Source organism: Euleptes europaea, chromosome 12 (genome assembly GCF_029931775.1).
Source record: "Euleptes europaea isolate rEulEur1 chromosome 12, rEulEur1.hap1, whole genome shotgun sequence".
In the NCBI taxonomy this organism is placed as follows: Eukaryota; Metazoa; Chordata; class Lepidosauria; order Squamata; family Sphaerodactylidae; genus Euleptes; species Euleptes europaea.
The window spans coordinates 20,601,313-20,617,614 of record NC_079323.1 but is presented as its reverse complement, the minus strand read 5'-3'; the positions used below and the strand labels follow the sequence as shown (position 1 = coordinate 20,617,614).

General features: G+C 48.5%; 1 protein-coding gene across 1 annotated transcript in view; it reads left to right on the top strand.

The window, feature by feature from the left end:
- The window catches only part of CRYL1 (crystallin lambda 1), a 55,396-nt gene that overhangs the window by 9,108 nt on the left and 29,986 nt on the right, over positions 1–16,302 (top strand). The gene's annotated exons all lie outside the window — the stretch shown is intronic.

The window sequence follows — 16,302 nt, the reverse complement described above, 5'->3', positions numbered from 1 at the left end:
CTGTAATGGATTCTGTTATTAAGAATACTTCCATTAATCATCTTACTACATATCGTATGTCTGGTTAACATCCAAAGTAACTGGCTGTTCCATTTTTAAACCTAAAATGGCATAGTTATCCGTCACTTTTCAAAACCAGCATGGCAGACCACCCATGTTCCTGCCATCTCCAGCTAAAAGATATTCCATCCATAATAAACAAAACTGGCCTAGATGGACCAGTGTCAGGCTGCTATCTCGGTTTCGTTATTGCCTCTGTCTCTGTGCTGTATTGTCTGCCCCCCAAGGTCGCATACCTAGGCCTGGGAACTCAGCTCCTGGGAAACTGTATTCATGCGTGTAATCTCCCGCCTTTCCTGCCTTATAATATCTCCCAGCTAGTGAGCCTCTCATAGCTGTCATTTTATTCGTTTGCACTGTATGCCTATTTGATCAGTAAAAGCCATCTGTTTGGACTCTATATGACTTTGTGGTGATTTCTGGTTCTGTGGGCCAAGGGCTGACATTATGACAGCTATCACTCATCTTCACCGTTCTCCTAGCCAGGCTGGAGCCCAGGGGGGTTCGCCTGCCGCTTGGATGGGAGCTGTGCAGCTCTCCAGGTGATCTACTACCCTGGAGCCCTTCTCAGAGGACCCTACTCTGTTACAAGACTTAATCGCTGAACTTTTCCGGACGACCCGAGAGGTTTGCCGCTTGAGGGGACTGGTACAGGCGCAGTGGCAATCTCTTACAGGACGTCTCTGGATGTTAACATCGGAGGATACTGATGCTCGTTTAGATCTTCAGGACTTGGATCAATTACTGGACGATGCCCGATTGGCGACTGAGGATTTACAAATATTAACTGGACTTTTGGATAATCTTATTTCTCGACAAACTCCTTCTACCATGGCGGGAGCCCCGCCGGAGGGATTTTCCCTGATCCCGGATGCGGCCAGCTGCCAGGCTGAGGCCAAGCGAGTCGCTATTAGCACCGCTCTTCTCCTTGTGGAATGTACAAAGGACACCCCGGTAGCCACCTTGGCTCAAGTTTTGACCCCGACGTTTGGAGCCGAGGCATCCGCACTGGCGGTTCGAGTACAACCTCTGCTGGGCGGGGAACCTGACCCCATACTCTTGCTCCTCGAGACAGAACTTTTGCCGCGCATTACGGCAGAGACTGCCCTAAGACTTGAGAACGCCAAAGTTCTTGCGGATCAGCAAGCCGCCGAAGCGGCTAGGGTCGCAAGAGAGAGAGAGGCGGCGGAAGCAGCCAGGGCGGCTGCAGCAAGGATTAGGAATCAGGCGAACGTGGACACGCGCCCCAAGGACTATGTACTGGGACTATCAGGTCTAACTTTTTCCCCGGCGTTTGTCCCGTCGCGTGCGACCCAACGCGCACGCCGTTTGGCTGACCGACGTCGAGACTCAGATGAGTCTGAAGACGAGGATTTATATGGGGATAGCTCTCAATGGGCCACGAGCTTCCGAACCAGTAAGCCTCATCTTACTGGTGGCCCAAGTGAGGAGGTTCATCTTTTACGAGCCCAGAATCGGGAGCTCTCCGACCGTGTTGATCAACTCCAGGAAGTAATGGAACTTATGCTTCAAGAGAACAGGCAATTACAACAAACCATGATAGCTCAGAGACAGCCCGTTCCGATACCGGGTCAGGGGGTACCCGTACAACCACCCGCTAATGTGCCTGCTCCACCCTTACCTCCTGGAGCTCCTGTTGCTCCTCCGCCCGGACCACCCGTGCAACCACCTGCTAATGTGCCTGCTCCACCCTTGCCTCCTGGAGCTCCTGTTGCTCCTCCGCCCGGACCACCCGTGCAACCGGGTCAACCCGCGCCCGGCCCTTGGAAGCAACTCAAATTGAGGACTACGTATGACGGATCTCTTGAGACTTTGCCTTGTTTCTTGCATCAAGTGGACAGTTATATGCGAGAACAAGGTCAACTTTTCCCCACGGAAGATAGCCGGGTGCGGTACGTAGCTTCCCTCCTGACAGGCAAAGCGGCTGACTGGATGGTCCTCCAGTTTGACACCCGCTCTCGTGCGATTCGTTCCCTCAACAACTTCATGACTGCCCTGAGAAGGAGGTTTGAGGACCCCTTCCTGGGGGAAAGAGCCAAAACGGAACTCTTACAATTAAAACAAGGCTCTGCTACAGTTCGGGAATTTGCCGATGAATTTCAGCGACTGGCAAGTAAAATTGTAGGTTGGCCCGAGACCACCCTAATCCATCATTTCAGGGAAGCCTTGCATCCTGACATTCTGAACTGGTCTTACATGCGGGGCGATCCCGATACCCTCGAAGGCTGGATCCTATTAGCCGAGGAAGTGGAAAGCCGCCGCCGCTTTATTTCTCTCGTCCGTCAAAAGCACAAGGAGAAGGGCACCCAAAAGCCTCAACCCAAGGCACCACTGCTCGTCCCACGAAATCCCCCACATCCGCTCCAGGAACGTGAAGCCCGATTTCAGAGGGGTGCCTGTCTTACATGCGGAGAAATGGGCCACTTTGCAGCCGTTTGCCCACGCCGCCAGGAATTATTTCGTCCCAGCACGACAACCCGCGCCCGAGGTCGTCCACCACGCAGAGGCACCGCGGCCACCCGCAGCGCAGCTCCGGGAAGGCCCACACCCTCTGCACTCCATGCCGGGGACCCAGCCTCCCTGCCTGCTTCCAACGACCCCGCCGGTCTCGGATTACAAGTGCCCCATTGGGGGACAGCTTTCCCTCTTCGGATGAGGAAAACCCTTGGATTTCTCCAGCCTTAAACCTGGAATCTCCCCTCGACTTGTCAAAAAACGGCTCCGGTCTGTGGTGAATGGAGCATCTCCACAGACCTCTCAGGATCTTCCTATCAAACCGAATGCTCCTACCAAAATCAAAGAAGTGGACTCCACCGTCTACGTGGATGCAGTTTTACAACAACTTAACGGAGGTCCACAAATCCCCGTCAAAGCACTAATTGACTCCGGTTGCTGTCGCACTCTCATAAGCGAAGCCACGTTTGCTGCACTCAGAGCCGACTCAGAGGCTTTACCCGCCCCCGTCCAATTTGCTCAAATGGACGGGAGCCAATTCCAGGGGGGTCCAGTTGATCACCGCACCATAGGGGTGGCAATGGGAATTGGTTCCCACTGGGAACAAATAGACTTCACTATAGCCCCTATCCGATTTGAAGTGGTCTTGGGAATTAACTGGATTAAAGGACATAGTCCCAGTATTGATTGGGAAACAAACACTATCTCTTTCGCTAGTCCCACCTGCGACCAGCATCGGCAAAACTTTGCTCTGCCATTTCCGCCCGTTCCAGCATTAACCTCTACTGCCCCAGTACCACCGGCTCTACCCGCTGTATACCGGGACTTTGAAGATGTCTTCGACCTTAGGGAATGTGATGCCTTACCCCCCCACCGGGCCTCAGACTGTGCGATTGAAGTAGTAAAGGACTGCACATTAACCAAAAGTAAGATTTACCCTATGAGCGCTTCCGAGCGCACTGTCCTCCGGGACTTTTTGGACAAAAACCTCGCCAGAGGGTTCATTCGCCCTTCGAATGCCCCAAACTCGGCCCCCGCGTTTTTCGTCCGGAAAAAAGAGGGCGACCTTCGCCTGTGCATTGACTTCAGAAAGCTCAATGCGGTTACCCAGACCAACGCCTATCCTATCCCATTAATATCGGATATTTTGGGACAATTACAGGAAGGCCGTGTGTTCTCTAAATTAGACTTGGTGGAAGCCTACTACCGAGTCCGTATCCGCGAAGGAGATGAACACCTCACTGCCTTCTCTAGCTGTTTCGGAATGTATGAATTCCTTGTAATGCCATTCGGATTAAAAGGGGCCCCGGGGGTCTTCATGCAACTCATCAATGAAATCCTACATGACCTTCTATATCGTGGGGTGGTGGTCTACTTAGATGACATTCTCATTTATTCGAAAACTGTGGACGAGCATGTGACTCTGGTCAGGGAAGTTCTACAACGCCTGCGTAACCATCAACTGTTCGCTAAACTAGCTAAGTGTGAATTTCACCAAAGCAAACTCACGTTTTTGGGATACATCATCTCCCACCAAGGTCTTCGCATGGACCCCGCCAAAGTCCAAGCCGTCCTCGATTGGACTCCCCCACCAACCGTAAGCAAGTACAGCAATTTCTGGGATTTGCAAACTTCTATCGGGGATTCATCCCTAACTTCGCCCAAGTGGCTCTACCCATTACGGACCTGCTGAAAACTAAGGGAAAAGTAAGCTCGGCTGCCTTGCCCTCCGCAAAAATCCTATGGACTGAGCAATGCCAAGCCGCCTTTCTGGCCCTCAAACGCCTCTTCACTTCGGAGCCGGTGCTACGGCACCCAGACCCAAATCAAATGTTCATTGTACAAGTCGATGCTTCCGATGTAGCCATGGGAGGGGCTCTCCTCCAGCAAGGACCGGACGGTCTTCTTCACCCTTGCGCTTACTTTTCAAAAAAATTTGCGCACGCTCAATTAAACTGGCCCATCTGGGAGAAAGAGGCCTCTGCAGTTCATCATGCACTGACTTTATGGCGGCAATTCTTAGAAGGGTCTAAAGTACCCTTTGAAGTTTGGACCGATCACAAAAATCTAGCTGCCCTCACGGGGTCCCATAAGCTATCGGCGAAACAACAACGGTGGGCGGAGTTCTTTGCTCAGTTCCGTTTCACCCTGAAGCACGTCCCTGGGAAGCAGAACGTTCTCGCGGATGCCCTCTCCCGTTTACCACAATATCCGGTAAAACTCGAAAGACCCACCAACTCTCTGTTCACCCCTATGCAACGTGGGGCCCTACCTATGCTGGCTGTGCAAACCCGATCCCAGCATCAGCACACCTTCCCTAACTCGCAAGCTCCGCCAGCCCAACCGGCTGCCCAGCCGCCACCGCAACAGACCGGAGTTCCCGCCCCTCCTACCCCTCCGACCGCTCAGCCGCCTGCAGTCTGCGCGCCGCCGCACGTAAGCACTAGCCCTATAACTGTTTCTCAGATCTCCATGACCGACGGGGGGGCTCCCTCCAAAATCCCCATCTCCGAATCCTTTTTAACTGTCCTTCGGGACCAGTGCCTTTTAGAACGTTCCGCTCATACCCTACCTCCTGGTGTTTTGGAACAAGGGGGGTCCTGGTACAAAGACTCAAAATTGTATGTACCCAAAGCTCTCCGGAAGGACGTTTTACATTTAGCTCATGGAGCCAAAACAGCTGGGCACTTTGGGTTTCTGAAGACCCTTCACTTATTGCGCAGACAGTTCTGGTGGGGGGGAATGCGTTCCGACATTGACTCCTTCATCCGTAGCTGTCCCGTTTGTGCCGCTGCGAAACGATCGCAGGGCAAACCCCCGGGACTGCTACAACCTCTTGAAACGCCCAGCAGACCTTGGGAAGTGATTGCTATGGACTTCATGACTGATCTCCCTCTCAGTGGGGGTAAAACTGTGTTGTGGGTTGTTACTGATTTGTTTTCTAAGCAAATACATTTGATTCCATGCGCAGGGATCCCCTCTGCTCAGAAACTGGCCCGCCTCTTCGTGACGCATATCTTTCGTTTACATTCGTTTCCGCGTAAAATAATTTGTGACCGCGGAAGTGGTTTCGTTTCTAAGTTTTGGAAAGCTTTCCTCAAGTTGGTGGGGGTGGAACAGGGATTGTCTAGTGCATACCATCCTCAAACTGATGGTCAAACTGAACGTGTCAATGCTGTACTTGAATGTTATTTGCGTTGTTATGTTAACTACCACCAGGATAACTGGGTGGAACTGTTACCTTTAGCAGAATATGCCTACAATAATGCCATGCATCAATCCACAGGTTTTAGCCCGTTTTTTGCTGTGTATGGACAAGATTTCAGTCCCATCGCTCCTACAGATGATGTAGAGGGGGAGGGGAACCCCGACATTGCCTCCTGGGCACACGCCCTCCGTACCACTTGGCCCTGGCTCGTTAGCAACCTCGACCGGGCCAAACGTAAATACAAAGCGCAAGCTGACAAACATCGCTCCCCCGGGGGTGATCTGCAAGTGGGTGCTTTGGTTTACCTTTCCACCAAAAATCTCCGTTCCACCCAACCGTGCCATAAGCTCAGCGCCAAATTCATTGGCCCTTTCCCCATTACTCGGGTCATAAACCCTGTCACAGTGGAACTGGCTCTCCCCAAATCCTTGAGGCGTGTGCATCCTGTTTTCCACATAAGCCTCCTCAAACCCCATGTTGCTTCTCCACGGTGGCATCCGGACCCACCGCCTGCGCAACCCATCATGGTGGGGGGGGGAAGAACACTTCGAAGTCTCCAAGATCCTTGACTCCCGTATTCACCATGGCAATCTGCAATATCTAGTTCGTTGGAAACATTTCCCCCCTGCCTATGACGAATGGGTGCGCGCACGGGATGTCTCCGCCCCCGACCTCGTCGACGCCTTTCACATTGCTTACCCGGACAGGCCAGCCCCCTTGCGAACTGGGAGGGGGCCTTGAGGGGAGCAGAATGTCAGGCTGCTATCTCGGTTTCGTTATTGCCTCTGTCTCTGTGCTGTATTGTCTGCCCCCCAAGGTCGCATACCTAGGCCTGGGAACTCAGCTCCTGGGAAACTGTATTCATGCGTGTAATCTCCCGCCTTTCCTGCCTTATAATATCTCCCAGCTAGTGAGCCTCTCATAGCTGTCATTTTATTCGTTTGCACTGTATGCCTATTTGATCAGTAAAAGCCATCTGTTTGGACTCTATATGACTTTGTGGTGATTTCTGGTTCTGTGGGCCAAGGGCTGACAACCAGTGAACAGACTTGGTATACAACATAACCTACAAACAGTGTTTAAACCCACCAAGAAAATACAACAAATGCTACGATCAGCAAAAGACAAAAGAGACCCCCTCACCTCTGCAGGAGTATATCATATACCTTGCAGCTGTGGAGAAGTTTACATCGGGACCACAAAACGCAGCATACAAACAAGGATAAAAGAACATGAAAGATACTGCAGACTTGGCCAACCTGAGAAATCAGCAGTGGCTGAACATGGACTGACACAAACAGGACACAGGGTCTTATTCCAAGACACTGAAAGACTGGACAATTCTACCAACTATTTTGTCAGATTGCACAGAGAAGCCATAAACATCAACACAACTTTAACAGAAAAGAAGAGAGTTTAAGAATGAATAAGGCTTGGCTTCCTGCCCTGAAAAACCTCCAGACTAACAAAGGCTACAGTCAACAATAGCCATGCAGATTAGCTTTGGATTTCACACATTACCAGATCATTTCAGGATACAATGCTTCCATATTAACATACCACACTCTCATTAGTACATTATCTTGATTAGTACATTATCTTACAGGACAATGATTAGCACATTATGTCTGCAAGACAGTACTCAGCTCAAACCCAACCCCTCTCTGACTCTTCCTACACACTTGACACTGAGAGACACTGTCCTTCAGTGTTACTACTCTGAAGATGCCTGCCACAGCTGCTGGTGAAACGTCAGGAAAGAAAATTTCAAGACCACGGTTACACAGCCCGGATAACCTACAAGAACCAATGAACTCTGACCGTGAAAGCCTTCGACAATATTTTGGTATACAACAGTTTCACATATTGATGTTAAAATGTATTCATTCCCTAGCTTTGTTTTGAGGTATTATGTAGTTGTAGGAAAGCATTTATCATGTGACATTTATGAATGTGTAATTAGACTAGGGGAAGAAAGGGAGCATGGTGAAGCCCAATTTCAACAGATCTTGGAAGCTAAGCAGGATCTGTCCTTGTAAGGGGGACCACTAAGGAAGACTCTGCAGAGGAAGGCAATGGCAAATAACCTCTGCTTCTCACTTACCTTGAAAGCCCCTTTCTGGGGTTGCCATAAGTACTGGCAAAACCCATACACATCTTATTTTCTCTCACCTAGGTATGCTAGAAACTTGTTCCTTCCTCAAAATTACAGCTGCAGTTCCTGGTGCATTCAGCACTGATTTAAAAAACAAACAAACTAGAATGGATGCCTTGAGGTGCAGTCCTAAGTGGGGCTACTCACCTCTAAGCCTGCTGACTTGAACAGAAGACTATAAACTGCTTAGGAGTGCATTGCTGATGGTCTAGAGTTTGAGCATCTTAGCATTTAGAAGGGTGTAAACTCTGCTTAGGAATGCATTGCTGGTGCTCTCCAGTTGCAGCACCGTAGCATTTATGATAAGTTAAACAGCTCATTGTCTGAATTGCCTTGACAGAAAGCATGAATAAATTACACCTATGAACATTTCTTGCATGAAACTGCTTCCTTCAGCTTGATGCAGCTCTTTATGAGAGATGTTAGAATGATAATCAGCGTCTCTGGAGATTAAATATTGTGTGACAGTCTACTGAATTGTATAAATGTTGACTTGCATCTCTGTATGAATTAGTATCCTCCTTACAAATCTAAATCCATTCAAATCGACCAATAAATAATAACCAGTAAGTCTGTGCACGTTATCTGTTGGCTCCAGGGTGTGTCAGCCTGTTTTGTCTCAAAGGAGACAGCATCCTTGGAATGTTTTAGGAAATGTTTCTTACTAATTTGTGGTCTCTGTGCATCACAGTAATGAGCTTTGGGCTCGCATAGTGATATGACTAGGAAACTCCTAAAGTTAGCCTCTAGGATCAAACAACTGCATAAGTCCTAGCTTGTGAAGTGACGCTTCCTCTAACACTCTTTCATTTTCACTTTCTTCTAGTAAAATTTTCAGTTGTCTTCTTGAAATTTGCTAATCACCAGAAAGAGTTTCAGGTGTGGCATAAGGCAGTGTGATGTTCTTGCACAGCCAGAATGGCTTTGCCCATATGGAATGGGGAGGAACCACAGCATAGTTGTGGAAAGAGACCAAGCAAAGCAGTCTCAAGTTTCTATGTCCTTGGCATAGTGGATGCTTCCCCCCACCCCCAACAAGAATGTGTGTTTGTTTTTTCCTTGTTGTTAATCTCTCTGGCTTACTCTGAGGTACAAGACAAAATCTATTGTTGAACAAGCATTTCACTTTAACAACTTAAACAGATTGAGTTTACTTTGATTACTTTGTTTACTTTGCTCACTTTGATTTCCCTGTCTGTAATATAAGGAAGTGTTTTCGTTGCCTGTGGGTGATACTGCTGTCTTTTGGTTTCCAAAGAACCTTTAAGAACATGTAAATGTTAGTTAATAGAACCAAGAAACGTAAGCCAGGGCTTCTGGCTATGTTCTGTGAGGCCAGAAGCCTATCTTTAAGGTTCTGCTGTAATTTTTTTTCAAGAGAAGAGTTGGTTTTTATATGCTGATTTTCATTACCTTTTAAGGAGAATCAAACCAGCTTACAATCTCCTTCCCTTCCTCTCCCCAAAATAGACACCTTGGAAAGCATAAGCATTAACATGACACATTAAATAATGCAAAATTCCATAGTAGGATCCTAGTTTCAACAAGCTATACACAGTAGTATAGACCACAGTCCCTAACAATGATTCACAAAGTTACTTAGAAAAATTTAGTAAAGTCATGTTTATTTCCTGCTTAGAAATGCCCTCTTGAATAATTCAGTTTTGCATAATTTGCAGAAACCATGAGAGTGGGAGCCCTCTTCAGGCAGGCCCTTCCACAAGGTGGGGGCTACAACGGAGAAAGCATGTCTATGGTCAGTTGATGATTTTGCCCATTTTCAGGTTGCCACCTGCAGAAGACCCTACTCTGATGAGCGACACTGTTGTGGCAGAGCATAGGGGGAGAGGCGGTCTTGCAGATATGAGGGTTCAAGGCCACATAGGATTTTCTATGTGATAGCTAATATCTTAAATTGAGCCCAGTAGCTGATGGACAGCCAGTGAAGTGCCTGCAGGATGGGAGTAATATGCATGTTCCATCTAGTTCCTGATAATAGCTGAGCTGCGGCATTCTGCAGCAGCTGGAGTTTCTGAATTGATTTTGAGGGGAGACCAATGTCAGTGCATTGCAGTAGTTTAGTCTCGATGTTACTGTGGCAAGGATCAAGTTAAGGAGCCATCTTTTGGACTAGGCGGAGTTGGAAGAAAGCCTTTTTAGCAACTGCATTTAATGTTATCTTATCACTTAATGTTATCTTATCACTTTCAGGTACAAATTACTTACGTTTTACTACTGAAAATCCTAGCGCACTGCCCAAGTAAATCTGGAAAAAAAATGAAGGCTCACTAGCCATTTTTAAAGGGGGCAAACATGCAAAGATAACTTGTCAGTGCACCTATGGAGGAATTTGTAGGTCTTGTACATTTGCAGGAAAATATGACTTGCAGGAGCTGTATCTAATAAAGCATTGTTGTTTTCTGTGAATATGACTAGTGAATGCCTGGGGACAGTGAGAATCTACATTAGGGTGTCAAACATGCAGGCTGGATCCGGACCTTTGAGAGCTTATCCAGCCCGCGAGCCAGCTGACACAGCCACTTCCCCATTCTTGATCTGGCCTAGCAAGCCTGCTTATCCGGCCCTTGTAACAAATGAGTTCGACACCCCTGATCTACATTTTCATCTGATCGTTTTTTGCATAAGATCAGATCAGAGGTCAGTGGTGGGGATAGTGGTTCCAATTACTATATTTCCACTGGATATTTGAATCTAGATGAAACTCTGTATTTAGAATGCAACAGGAATTGAGAGACTATGGATAAATATGGATTTGTTCAGTCAAAGGAGGCCTCCCAATATTAAACATTGGGGCCTGTGGCAGTTGACAGTGCCTTATTTCTCATTGTTCAAAAATGAACAAACACCCTAATCTTCAGAGAGTTCAGATTTTCCCAAATAGGTATGGAGCCCTGCAAGTAAGGATTTGACCTTAGAATGTTGGGGTATGTACTATTTGAAAAACAGTAGGCTGTAGATACTATAGGGGGATGAGAACGTGCATTGCTTTGGGTGGGGAGGGCGGGATACATATATAATGAATGAGGTGCAATCACAGATTGCATAAAACTACCCTCAAGGAAAGTCTAAGCCATTAGTACACTGTCAAATGGCTTTTGTATCATCGAGGAAAAAAGCTTGGTGCAACCTCGCTGAAGGGAGGAGAAAGTACCCCTAAATATTTCCCCTGGAAAGGAAAAAAACTGCAAGTTTCCAAGAGGAAAAGAGTGCACACCTTTTGAATATTTAATATTGGTGTAAACTATCTATGAAGTTCACCCTCAATGGGGGGGAGTCTCAAATTTGGGACTTACCAGTTCAAAAGTGGCATTTTAGTGGAGAAGTTCCAATATATTGTACTTTATCAGGGAGACTAATGCTTTGCCTTAAAACTCTGTATTCTAATTTGAATTTCACCTCCCTCATGTATTTGGCAGTGTTAACAAAATTAAACACAAATATTGTGCTTACTTAAAAAAACACACACTCTGTCTCCAGTATAATTTTGCTGATGAGCAGAAGGGAGTGTAGCCTAGGCTACATTATTAGGAAGAACTTGGTTTTTAAAAAATCCAACAAATGGAGAACAAGAGAGACACCCCTCTCATCTTTTCTGTATCACATTTCCTCCCTCTCATAAAGGGGTGATTAATCATCAGACTGTAAAATACCATGATTCAGCACCCATGCAACTTGGGAGTAACATATTTGAGTTTGTTATTGTTGGATTAGGGAGCCCTCTGCTGTTAAACTGCATCATTTGGATGTTCACTATCATTACATTTATAGCAATCCTTCACATCCTGGATTGTTTTATACACAGGAAAATCCCGTTGTAAATGTCTGCTTTAGCAAAATATCCTATGATGTCTGGATGGAGCCTTAAAAGCAATTTAATAGCTGCAAATGGGTGTGTGCTTTTATAACGCAGACAGGGACTGGAATTTTTGGGGAGTTAGCATCAGATTTTGTTTTAATGCATGGACCCAGAGCAAAAATTAGAAACTTCAAACCCTAGGCTTCACATTCTCATTTCTAGGAACCTGGGACTCTGCAACTTGTATTTTTTCCCCTAGCCCTGATGTAAACTAACTTGTCATTTTAAAAAAAATACTATTTGTCCTCCTTGGCTGAAGATGGGGACACCAATTGAGATCCTTGTACAAATGGCCAGAAATGTGCCCACACTGCACCCCCTGGTGGTAGAAGACCTGGAACCAGGAACACTTCATAGCTGTGAAATGCATGTTGATTTTCCTCATGGTGTTCTGGCTATGCCCTAGGTCAGTGATGGCGAACCTTTTAGAGACCGAGTGCCCAAACTGCAACCCAAAACCCACTTATTTATCGCCAAGTGCCAATGCGGCAATTTAACCTGAATACTGAGGTTTTAGTTTAGAACAGGGGTGGGGAACCTTTTTTCTGCCAAGGGCCATTTGCATATTTATAACATCGTTCGGGGGCCATACCGGGCGTAGATCTCCTGGTGTGTGTGTGGGGGGGGAAGCTAGGGTTGACAGGTCCTCTTCACCACTGGCAGGAGGTTTTGGGGGTGAAGCCTGAGGAGGGCGGGGTTTGGGGAGGAAGACTGCACAGCCATAGAGCCCAATGGCCAAAGTGGCCATTTTCTCCAGGGGAACTGATCTCTATTGGCTGGAGATCAGTTGTAATAGCAGGAGATCTCCAGCCACCACCTGGAGGTTGGCAACCTTAGGGGAGGGTATGCAGAGAAGGCTTGGAGGGTGTCTCAGCTCCCCCAGGTCTTCCCCCTCCTCCCAGGTGGGAAGGCAGCCAGCGGTGGGCCCAGGCAACCAAGGTGCCAGGGGGGCGCAGCTTGCAGCCTGCGGTCGATCTGCAAGGAAGGAAAGAAGGAAGGAAGGAAAGAAAGAAGGAAAGAAGGAAGGACAGAAAGAAGGAAAGAAGGAAGGACAGAAAGAAGTAAGGAAAGAAGGAAGGAAGGAATGAAGGACAGAAAGAAGGAAGGAAAGAAGGACGGAAAGGAAGAAGGAAGGGAAGAAAGGAGGACAGATAGAAGGAAGGAAGGAATGAAGGACAGAAAGAAGGAAGGAAGGAAGGAAAGAATGAAGGACAGAAAGAAGGCAGAAAGGAAGCATGGAAAGGAGAGAGGGGGGGAGGGGGAGGGAGAGGGGGGAGGGAGGGAGAGGGGGGAGGGAAGGGGGAGGGAAAGGGAGGGAGAGAGAGGGAAAGAGAGGGAAAGAGAGAGAGAGAAGGGGAAAGAGAGAGAGAGAAGGGGAAAGAGAGGGAGAGAAGGGGAAAGAGAGAGAGAGAAGGGGAAAGAGAGAGAGAGAGAGGGAAAAAGAGAGAGAGAGAGAGGGAAAGAGAGAGAGAGAGAGAGGGAAAGAGAGAGAGAGAGAGAGGGAAAGAGAGAGAGAGAGAAGGGGAAAGAGAGAGAGAGAGAGAGAGAAGGGGAAAGAGAAAGAGAAGGGGAAGGGGAAAGAGAAAGAGAAGGGGAAAGAGAAAGAGAAGGGGAAAGAGAAAGAGAAGGGGAAGGAGAAAGGGAAGGGGAAGGAGAAAGGGAAGGGGAAGGAGAAAGGGAAGGGGAAGGGGAAGGAGAAAGAGAAGGGGAAGGAGAAAGAGAAGGGGAAGGGGAAAGAGAAGGGGAAGGGGAAAGAGAAAGAGAAGGGGAAAGAAAGAGAAGGGGAAAGAAAGAGAAGGGGAAGGGGAAAGAGAAAGAGAAGGGGAAAGAGAAAGAGAAGGGGAAGGGGAAGGAGAAAGAGAAGGGGAAAGAGAAAGAGAAGGGGAAAGAAAGAGAAAGAGAAGGGGAAAGAAAGAGAAAGAGAAGGGGAAAGAAAGAGAAAGAAGGGGAAAGAGAAAGAGAAGGGGAAAGAGAAAGAGAAGGGGAAGGAGAAAGAGAAGGGGAAAGAGAAAGAGAAGGGGAAAGAGAAAGAGAAGGGGAAGGGGAAAGAAAGAGAAAGAGAAGGGGAAAGAGAAAGAGAAGGGGAAAGAGAAAGAGAAGGGGAAAGAAAGAGAAGGGGAAAGAAAGAGAAGGGGAAAGAAAGAGAAAGAGAAGGGGAAAGAGAAAGAGAAGGGGAAAGAGAAAGAGAAGGGGAAAGAAAGAGAAAGAGAAGGGGAAAGAGAAAGAGAAGGGGAAAGAGAAAGAGAAGGGGAAGGAGAAAGAGAAGGGGAAAGAGAAAGAGAAGGGGAAAGAGAAAGAGAAGGAGAAAGAGAAAGAGAAGGAGAAAGAGACAGGGAAAGAGAAGGGGAAAGAGGAGAGAAAGAATAGGAGAGTGACTGAAAAAGGAAGAAAAGAGAGAAAAGCCTTCACACACAGCCGGCTCCCTGCGACCGGGCTTCAGCCTTCCCACCTCTCCCCCCCCCACCCCCAAGTCCACAAAAGTCCTCCACCTGATCGGCGTGCAGGGATGCTTCTCCTTCCCGGCTTGGGGGAAGCGTCTTCCTCCCTCCCGCCTCCCGCCTCCTCTTGCCGATGGCGAGAGGGGGTTTAAAGGGGCCGCAGCGTTCCTGCACGCTGCGGCTTCAGAGAGGGCCGTGCTGCGCTGCGTTTCTCTGGCAGCTGCAGCGGAGCCCAGGCTGGGCCAGAGGCTCCGGGGGCTGCTTGGGCGCAAATCCCGCCGGCCGCCACCGCAGCACGCCCCCCCCCCCCCGCACGGGCCGCTCCCGCTCCCCGGCTCCGCTTCACAGGCCGCTCGGCTGGGCAGAACCGGGGCGGCGGCGGCGGCTCCTCTTGGCCAAGCGGGGGAGGCGCCGCAGGTGGCGGCCCGGCCTTCAGGGGCCTTTTGCAGCGGGCGGGCCCTGAGGGCGACTGCTGCCGGCTCGCCCGCTGTCCCCGCCCCCAATCCGTAGTCGCTGCGGACCGCCCGTGGCGCGGGGCCAGGCAAAGCCGCGCCTCGGCCCCTCGCCTCCAGCCCGGGAAGGGAAGGGGAAGGAAGGCTGCTTCCCCGGGGGCTGAGTGGAGGCGGCCGGGCGCGTGCCAGCAGAGAGGGCTACGCGTGCCAGAGTCGGCACGCGTGCCATAGGTTCGCCAACACGGCCCTAGGTATACCTCTGCAGATGTATGGCAGTGCCCATAGTGTATGGATTTTACAACCCCAATAGAATTTTCTTCATACTAAGCCCCATTACTGTGTGTGGTGAGGTATGTGTGTGCTCCAGATCTTGCTCTTCAAATGAAGCTTCTGGTCATATACTGGCTAGCTCAGATTTTAATGCTAGCTGAAACAACTGTCCCAAGAAACAACACTCAGAGTTTCTTTTTTAAATCCTTTAACCAGTCTGAAGCTTGTCATTGAGAAGGCAAAAATGCGTTGGCACAATTTTTTTCTTGAACAATTAATGCTGTAATACAAAACAACTGAACTTCTGTTCAGCAGCTGCCTGTAATGGAAAATGCAACTCCAGCTTCCCAAGACCCAACAACCTTAAAAGCCCAGTTGAAGCAGTGATTCACACGCCACCAGTAATGATAGTTGACTGGGTAGTGATGTACTTCTGCAAGTTTGGAGGGTTTAACTTAGAGGAGACCAAATATAATAAGAATCAGAAATAAAGTTTGTTAAAGGTAGGGTAATTGGCCAATATAAATGAGAGAGGATTTTCAAGCACCAAGAGTGGCTAGATATCCACTCGGAAGGAAAGAAGGAGCGCGTGGATGGGGGAGAAGGAGGAGTGATGTAGAAGGATTGAATGGGACAGAGAGTTACCCGTCCCTGGGCCAGTGGAAAGTTCAACAGCAATAAAGTAGATTCAAGAGGATGGGCAGCTAATAATCCAATGGGAGAAGGAAAGGGTTACGATTTGTGTGCCGCGCAGAGGCTTTCAGCAGTTCACAGGACACAAATGGTCTTGGCTCAGGCAAAACTATACCTTGGAGAAAGATTCTGTCCCCAGTTACAGGGCAAGTAGGCAAGTCCCAGAAAGAAAACAATATTTTCTGCCTCCAGGCTAAGAAAAGAATATTTTCTTTCTTAGCCTAGAGGCAGAGGCCAGGTGTATGCCCCCAAACTGTGCAAATGAGGGGGTGGTTCTTGGGCTCAGGGGTTAATTCAGATAGGGGGGAATGGGCTTTTGGATTTGGTTGTGAAATGGGCTTTTGGATTTGGTTGTGTGGTGTAGTGGTTAAGAGCGGTGGACTCTGATCTGGAGAACTGGGTTTGATTCCCCACTCCGACACACAAAGCCAGCTGGGTGACCTTGGGCAAGTTACAGCTCTGTTAGAGCTCTCAGCCCCACCTATCTCACAGGGTGTATGTTGTTGTGGGGAGGGGAAGGGAAGGTGATTGTAAGCCAGTTTGAGTCTCCCTTAAGTGGTAGAGAAAGTCGGCATATAAAAACCAACTCTTCTTCTTCTTGAACAAGCAATGGACATGCTAATGATGATTATATAAATTGGAGCAAAATGGCGACAAAAGGATATGTTAATGAT